Source organism: Chrysochloris asiatica, unplaced genomic scaffold (genome assembly GCF_000296735.1).
Source record: "Chrysochloris asiatica unplaced genomic scaffold, ChrAsi1.0 scaffold00033, whole genome shotgun sequence".
NCBI classification, from domain to species: Eukaryota; Metazoa; Chordata; class Mammalia; order Afrosoricida; family Chrysochloridae; genus Chrysochloris; species Chrysochloris asiatica.
The window spans coordinates 846,771-855,481 of record NW_006408551.1 but is presented as its reverse complement, the minus strand read 5'-3'; the positions used below and the strand labels follow the sequence as shown (position 1 = coordinate 855,481).

Here is an 8,711-nt window from a genome sequence, read left to right as displayed (position 1 = left end):
TCTCTCTAATGGCTAAGATGGAGGATCAGAGAAAGAAAGGAAGACTCCCAATGAGATGGATCAGCTGGGTGGCATCATTGATGGTGTCAAGTGTGCCGACGGTAGTGAGGTTGGCCCAGGATCTGACATTGTTTCATTCTGCTGTGCATGGGGTCGCTATGAGTCGGTTCCGACTCGATGGCACCTGACAACAACAACAACAATGCCTAGTGCCACCACTCATCTGTCAGTTTGTTGTACTGTGGTGGCTTGTGAGTTGCTATGATTCTGAAACCTATGCCACCGGTATTTTACATACCAGCAGGGTCACCCATGGTGGACAGGTTTCAGATGAGCTTCCAGACAAAGACAGACTAGGAAGTAGGAGAGATGAACTACCTCCAGATACTTAGTCATTGAAAACCTTAAGAATAGCAGAGAACAACTGTCAGATACAGTGCCAGAAAATGCACTCAAAATGTGACTGGACTGGGGAAGAGCTGCCTCCTCAAAGTAGGGTTGATTCTGATGATGTGAATGGAGTAAAGCCCATGAGAGAAAAGACCCTGGGAACGTCATTTGCTGATGGGGCACAACTCAAAATGAAGAGAAACAGCTGTAAACATCCATTGAAAATTGGAACATGGAATGTATAAAGCATGAATCTGGGAAAATTAGAAGTTGTCAAAAATGAAATGGAACACATAAACATTGATATTTTAGGCATTAGTGAGTTGAAATGAACTGGTACTGGCCATTTTGAATCTGATGACCACATGGTTTACTATGCTGGGAATGACAAATTGAAGAGGAATGGTGTTGCATTCATTGTCAAAAAGAACATCCAGATCAGTCATGAAGTAGAATGCTGTCTGTGATAGGATACTATCCATGTGCCTCTGGGGAAGCCCAGTTAATATCATAATTATTGAAATTTATGCACAAACCACTAAAGCCAATGAGGACGAAATAGAAGAATTCTACCAACTTCTTCAATCTGAAATTGATCAACCATACAATCAAGATGTATTGATCATTACTGGTGATTGGAATGTAAAGGTTGGGAACAAAGAGGAAGGATCAGTAGTTGGAAAATATGGCCTTGGTAATAGAAACGATGCTGGAGAATGCATGATAGAATTCTGCAAAACCTATGATTTGTTCATTTAAAATACCTTCTTTAGACAGCATAAGAGATGACTATACACATGGACCTCACCATAGGAATACATAGAAATCAAAGTGACTACATCTACAGAAAGAGGCGATGGGAAAGCTCCATATCATCAGTGAAAACAAGGCCAAGGGCAGACTGGGGAACAGACCATCAATTATTCATATGCAAATTCAAATTGAAACTGAAGAAAATGAAAACAAGTTCACCAGAGCCAAAATATGACCATGAATATATCCCACCTGAATTTAGAGATCATCTGAAGAACAGATTTGGTATATTAAACACCAAAGATCAAAGACCAGAAGAGTTGTGGGATGACATCAAGAACATCATACATGAAGAAAGCAAAAAGTCATTAAGAAGATAAGAAAGAAGGAAAAGGTCAAAATGGTTGTCAGAAAACACACTGAAACTTGTTGTCCAGTGTAGCGATACTAAAGCAAGTGAAGAAGTGAGGAGGTCCAAGAGCTGAACAGAAAATTTCAAAGATCAGCTCAAGAAGATAAAGCCAACTATTACAACAAAATGTGCAAAAATCTGGAATCAAAAAACTGAAAAGGAAGAACACAATCTGCATTTCTCAAGCTGAGGAATTGAAGAAAAAATTCAAGCCTCGACATTCGTTATTGAAAGATTCTTTGGGAAAATTACTGAATGATGCAGAAAGCATCAAGAGAAGATGGAAGGAGGCCAGCTGGCTGCCACGTCCTTCACGTAGCACCGGGCTGGGCGGAGACTTGGCACCTGGGGCTCCATCCAGCTCCTCCAGGGAGGCTCGACATGCAGATGGCGCGGCTGCTGGCTGCTGCAAGGAGCCTCCTGGGGCCACGCGCCTCCTGGCTCAGAACCAGCTGCAGGCTCGGTTGAACGCAGCGTTCCGTGCCAAGTGGACTTCTATGCGCGCTTCTCGCCATCTCTGCTCTCCATGAAGCAGTTTCTGGACTTTGGATCTGTGAATGCCTGTGAAAAGACCTCATTTATGTTTCTACGACAAGAGTTGCCTGTCAGACTGGCAAACATAATGAAAGAAATAAGTCTCCTTCCAGATAACCTTCTCAGGACGCCATCAGTTCAGTTGGTACAAAGCTGGTATATCCAGAGTCTTCAGGAGCTTCTTGATTTTAAGGACAGAAGTGCTGAAGATGCTAAAGCTATTTATGACTTTATAGAAACTGTGATACGGATCAGGAACCGACACAATGATGTCATTCCCACCATGGCCCAGGTATGCTTGAATATAAGGAGAGCTTTGGGGTGGATCCTGTCACCAGCCAGAATGTTCAGTACTTCTTGGACTGTTTCTATATGAGTCGCATTTCTATTAGAATGTTACTTAATCAACACTTTTTATTGTTTGGTGGTAAAGGCAAAGGAAGCCTCTCTCATCGGAAACACATTGGAAGTATAAATCCAAACTGTAACGTAGTTGAAGTCATTAAAGATGGCTATGAAATGTGATTTATATTACATTAGCTCTCCTGAACTGAAACTTAAAGAACTAAACGCAAAATCACCAGGACAACCAATACAAGTGGTTTATGTACCATCCCACCTCTATCACATGGTGTTTGAGCTTTTCAAGAATGCAATGAGAGCAACTATGGAGCACCATGCTGACAAAGGAGTTTACCCCGCCCCCCCCCCCCCCATCCAGGTCCATGTCACAGTAGGTAATGAGGATTTGACTGTGAAGATGAGTGACCGTGGAGGGGGTGTTCCTCTGAGGAAGATTGACAGACTCTTCAACTACATGTATTCTGTTGCACCCAGCCCTTGTGTTGAGACGTCTCGAGCAGTGCCCCTGGCTGGTTTTGGTTATGGATTACCCATATCTCGACTTTTATGCACAGTACTTCCAAGGAGGCCTAAAGCTGTATTCCCTGGAAGGCTATGGAACAGATGCAGTTATTTACATTAAAGCTCTGTCAACAGACTCCACAGAAAGACTCCCAGTATACAACAAAGCTGCCTGGAAGCATTACAACACCAATCACTGAGGCTGATGACTGGCGTGTCCCCAGCAGAGAACCAAAAGACATGACTACGTTCCGCAGTGCCTAGAGACCCTTGGGATACCTGGGAAACCCAAACGTGGCTTTTGCACTGAATTTGGAAGGGACTGTGTCCAGAACTCTACTATTCCAAATACTTCACATGCTATTTTCACAGTTAACAGATGGGGTAGAATAAATGGACATGGAATTCCATTCACGCCTGTTTAACCTCCTAAGGGAGGAAATGATACCTATTTTACATGTATATTTTCAAGTCATCTGAGTATATTTTTAAGCAACTGTGTTTTAGCCTGCTTTTATCTTTATGGTACTTCAGAAGTTTGGGAGTTTCTACAGGAAGCTATGTACTTTTAAGAGATACTTTATATTTATGTCTACCAGAAACATTTTCTTGATAACACTGACTAGCTAGTCATCCTTCTGTGGTTTGGAGGAGTTCTGCCATTGACATCTGTAATAAGATGGTCTTTATAAAGGACCAGTGACAAGAAAAACAGAACAGTGGCCCTCTCAGTGTAGACCCAGCTACCTTTCAGCATCTACACAAATTGTCTTCACTCTGAAGTTAATTGAATCATTTTCAAATTTCCCTGCAAGAGATTGTAATGAGTAGTTCTAGCCAAGGTCACAGGCACTCTAGTCCAAATGTACATGAAGTCAGTGCAAGAGGAAATTTTTCATCTTAAAAAACAAGCAAACTAGCTGCTACTAAAATTTTGAAGCAGATCGGGAGGGTAAAGCAGTGACTCTCAAACTAATCGGTTATATGGATATTATCTGGGGGCATTTTTGAGAAACAGTTTTTCCAGACTCTACCCCTCACATTGAATCAGAGTCTGTAGGGCTTCTGATTTTAGAGCATTTCCTAAGTTCATCTGATGTCTCGTTTAGTTAATGGAACCACTCTCTTAAAGAGAATAGTGGCCACACGTTTGCTAAAGTCATAGATCTTAGAGTTTTGCTTTCTGCCTATTTTCAAGTCAGATTGCTAGACTGTAGGAAAAAGTACCTGAATCTCAGGGCTGTTGCATTTAAAAGATACAGCAGCAAATGAGAAGGAGAATGAAATGACCACAGAGAACAGTCAGAAAACTTAACGAATGGAGTCTGTTGACCATTATGAGCCCTGACATAAGAACATTTTTTATCAAAATATCCAGACTTTATTCATGGGAAAAAGTCATCTTAGTTTCATTACAACAAGCCTTTGCATTTGTATGCAATTAATTAATATGTAGTTGACAGATACTTTGGTATCCGAAGAGGTTTCAAAAAGTTTGTAGAAAAATGGAATTTAAAGAGAACGGAATGTTCCACGAACTTTGAGAAGCCCCATCGCATAATCAATATTGGTCTTAAAAACAGTGGGAAACAGAGCAAGTTTTGAGATTCATATTTTGGCCCAAAGTTACAAAAAAATGTGAGCCAGGGTCCAAGCCATTTCTGTGGATCACTTGACCAGCTGCACAGTCTAAGAAACTGTGAAACCTAGGGGATTGATACTAGTCAGACTTTATCTTCTTTTAAGTGACAGGGAAACACATTTAATATTAAATTTAAATGTGACTACAAGCTGCCATTTTAACCAGAGAGCTTTATTTATCTGGGAAACGTGTTGAGCAAAAACACCTCAGTCTCAAAAAGATTCTGTAAAATTAACAATTCTCTGAGCATACACCTTTCTAGGTTGGGGAGATGTAGAAGGGCAGTGGTCCAGCGCCCTCATCTGATAGATAGGAATCCTGAAACTTCAAAGGTTGTGTGACTTCCTTTGGTTTGTTAGCTAGTCTGACCCAACAAATGCTGGAAAAATGGGGTAGCTTACCTAAGCTATCATTCTTTAATTGAAGATTTTGTAGAAAGTAAAAGAATATGTTAATGGATGATTTATATGTACTGTATTTCTATTTTTAAATTGCACTCATATTGATGAAATGTTTTAGGATCCTTTGAATCAAATTATTCATCTTTTATAAATGAGACATTTGTACAGCTGACAAAGTTTATGTTTATTACTTATGAAAACACACCCCACTTGAGGAAAAAAAAAGTTTCCTCTTTTTTTTTTGTTGTTGTTAGGTGCTAATGAATCCGTTCCGACTCATAGTGACCCTGTATAAGGTTTCCGAGGCTGTAAATTTTATAGAAGCAGAAATCCTCGTCTTTTTCCTGCAGAGCAGCTGGTGGGTTTGAACTGCCAACTTTGTGGCTAGCAGTCCAGTGCTTATCTTATGTCACCACCAGCACTTTCTTCCTTACTTAAGAGCTAAGAAATAGTATTTGCTTTTAATATCTTTTAAAAGTATAAGGACATTTTACTTTGTTATTGTGGTAATGTGCAGAAGATTGCACACAAAATATTTGCAGAGCGAGTTCTCTTAGTTGATTTTAAATCATTCTGCTACCTGAAAGATGTCTAGATTCTGTAGATTCAAAAATGTATTGAAGAATAGGAATGGACACCAAGTGATTTTCATAATCTGGGCAGTTATGTATCTGTCAACATTTTTAGGAGGAAAGAGTAAAAACATTCTGCCCTATTAAAAAAAAAAAAAAAAAGAGAGAGAAGATGGAAGGAATACACAGAGTCACTGTACCAAAAGGAAGTGGTTAATGTTCAACCATGTCAAGAGGTAGCATATGATCAAGAGCCAATGATAGGGAAGGAGGAAGTCCAAGGTGCATTGAAGGAATTGGCAAAGAACAACACACCCGGAACTGATGGAATAAAAATTGAAAACTTTCAAGAAAGTGAGGCGACACAGGAAGCACTCATCTCTGCCAAGAAATTTGGAAGACAACTATCTGGCCGGCTGATGGGAAGAGATCCATGTTTTTGTCCATTCCAAAGAGAGGTGACCCAACGGAATGTGGAAATCATTGGACAATCCCTTTGATACTCCATGCAAGTAAAATTTTACTAAAGGTAATACAGAAATGGCTATAATCATACATTGACAAAGAACTTCCAGAGGTTCAAGCCTGATTGAGAAAAGGCCGTGGAATGAGGGATATCATTGCTGGTGTCCGATGGATCTTGGCTGAAAGCAGAGAATATCAGAAAGATGTTTACCTGTGCTTTATTGACCATGCAAAGGCCTTCGATTGTGAGGATCATGACAAGCTATGGACAACATTGTGAAGTATGAGGATTCTGGAACACTTAATTGTGCTCATGAGGAATCTGTATTTTGACCAAGAAGCAGTTGTTTGAAGAGAACATGGGAACACTGAGTAGTTTACAATTAAGAAAGGTGTGTGACAAGGTTGTATTCTTTCACTATACTTATTCAACCTGTATGCTGAGCAAATAATACGAGAAGCTGGGTTATATGAAGAAAAACATGGCATCAGGATTGGAGTAAGACTCATTAACAATATGCAGATGATACAACCTTGCTTGTTGAAAGAATACTTAAAATATTTACTCATGAAGATGAAAGAGCACAGTCTTCAGTATGGATTACATCTGAATTTAAAGAAAACAAAAATTCTCACCACTGGTCCAATAAACAACATTCTTAGTAACGGAGGAAAGATTGAAGTTGTCAAGGATTTCATTCTTTTTGGATCAACTATTAACACTCACAGGAGCAGCAGTCAAGAGATAAAACAATGTATCACATTAGGCAAATCTGCCTCACAAGACCTTTTTAAAGTGTTGAAGAATAAATACGTCAGTTTGTGGACGAAGGTGCACCTGACCCAAGCCATGGTATTTTCAATAACCTCATATGCATGCAAAAGCTGGATAGTGAATAAGGAAGACCGTAGAAGAATTGATGCCTTTGAATTATGGTGTTGGAGGAGAATATTGAAAGTGCCATGGGCTGCTAAACGAACAAATAGATCTGGTTTGGAAGAAGTATAGCCAGAGTGCTCTCTAGAGGCCAAGATGGCCAAACTTCATCTCTCATACTTTGGACATATTGTCAGGAGGGACCAGTCACTGGAGAAGGATATCATATTTGGTTGGTGAAGGGTCAGAGAAAAAGAGGAAGACCCCAACGAGATGGATTGGCCAAGTGGGAGCATTGATGGACTCAAGCGTGGCACCAGTAATGAGGTTAGCCCAGGATCGGGCAGTGTTTTGTTCTGCTGTGCATAAGGTCGCTATGGGTTGGTACCGACTTGATGGCACCTAACAACAACAATTGCCTTCTTGCCTACATGGTTTCTTCTAAGTGATCTGAGCTTAATCTGACTTGCTTGCCTTTGTATGTAACGCTTCTTTTTTCCCTAGCTGCTTCCAGTATTGTCTCCTTATCTTTGAGTTTGGGGAACTTGATTATGACATGTCTCAGTGATTTTCTTTTGGAGTCTATCCTTCCTGGGGTTTGTTGAGCTTCTTGAATGCTTATCTTTTCACTTTTCAAGATGTTAGAAAAAGTTTATTCCATCAGTTCTTCAACCATTTCCTCTGTGGACTTGTGTGGTTCTTCCTGTTCCTGAATGCTGATAATTCTTAACTTATTCCTCTTCTTGTTGTCCAACATGAATCTTAGACCTTCTTCAGATTTTTTTAACCTTTTTTTCTGTTTGTTCTTCTATATTAGTGGTATTGAGACATTTGTCTTCCAGCTCAATAGTTTTGCCTTTCATCTCTTCAATTCTACTCCTTTGCCCTTTCAGTGAATTGTCTATTTCTGATATTCTATTATTGATCATGTGGACCTCTTTCTGTAGCTTTTGGATTATTTCCAATGCTGTATCTATCTTATTTGATTGTATCTGTAGTGCTTTCCTGATTTCTTCCTAATTTTTCTCAACTCCATTATAAGGTGTTTTGAAACATTTTATAATCACTTTCTGAATTCCTTCTCAGGCACTTCCAAGTCCTGCCCACCTTCAAGAATGGAGTCCAGGTCTACCTCTAGGTCATTTGTCTCAGGCGTTTTATATTGTTCCTTTATGTGTGCAGATATGGTCATCTGTTTTTTTATTTTTAGACATGCTTAATGTTTATCTGTGGCCTTAATATTTAATTGAGTTGTGTTTTGGTATTTTTTTTTTTTTTTTTATGCTTTCTGATTGTCTCCAGGTAGATGTAATCAGGAGGTGGGCGTCCCTTTTCATTTTCTTATTGCTTAACTCAGAGTAATTTTCACTTGTGTTGTCAGCCTCCCTGGTGTGTGGCAGTTGTTATTGGATCTTGCCTGTACTGTGGGGCTTTATAGGGTATAATTGTATCTTAACTGTATGGCAGCAATTGCTGTCTCTTCTTGGGTAGTATAGGGAGAGATAGAGCCCCCTATGGGTAAAAACAAAACACAACAGAACTAAAGAAAAAACAAAACACCCCCAAACAACTATAAAAACCCCCCTTAAAACCCAATTGGATAATGAAATCTATTATCGTGTTAAAAGGATAGGAGAGAGAGAAGAAAGAAAAAATTTCTGTAGCCTAGTATGAGTATGAGTTTAATGTTCTCTTTCATCTGTGTGATAAATTTCAAGATGCCACTCTTCCTTGTTATGTTGTACCTCAGGATTTAGTTTTCAGCCTGTTTTGTTTTTAAACTCTCTCCCTCTCCACTCCC

At 39.6% G+C, this 8,711-nt stretch overlaps 1 pseudogene; it reads left to right on the top strand.

The window, feature by feature from the left end:
* The first annotated feature begins 2,000 nt into the window (after positions 1–2,000).
* On the top strand, positions 2,001–3,217 carry LOC102836916 (annotated as a pseudogene).
* The last annotated feature ends 5,494 nt before the right edge of the window (positions 3,218–8,711 follow it).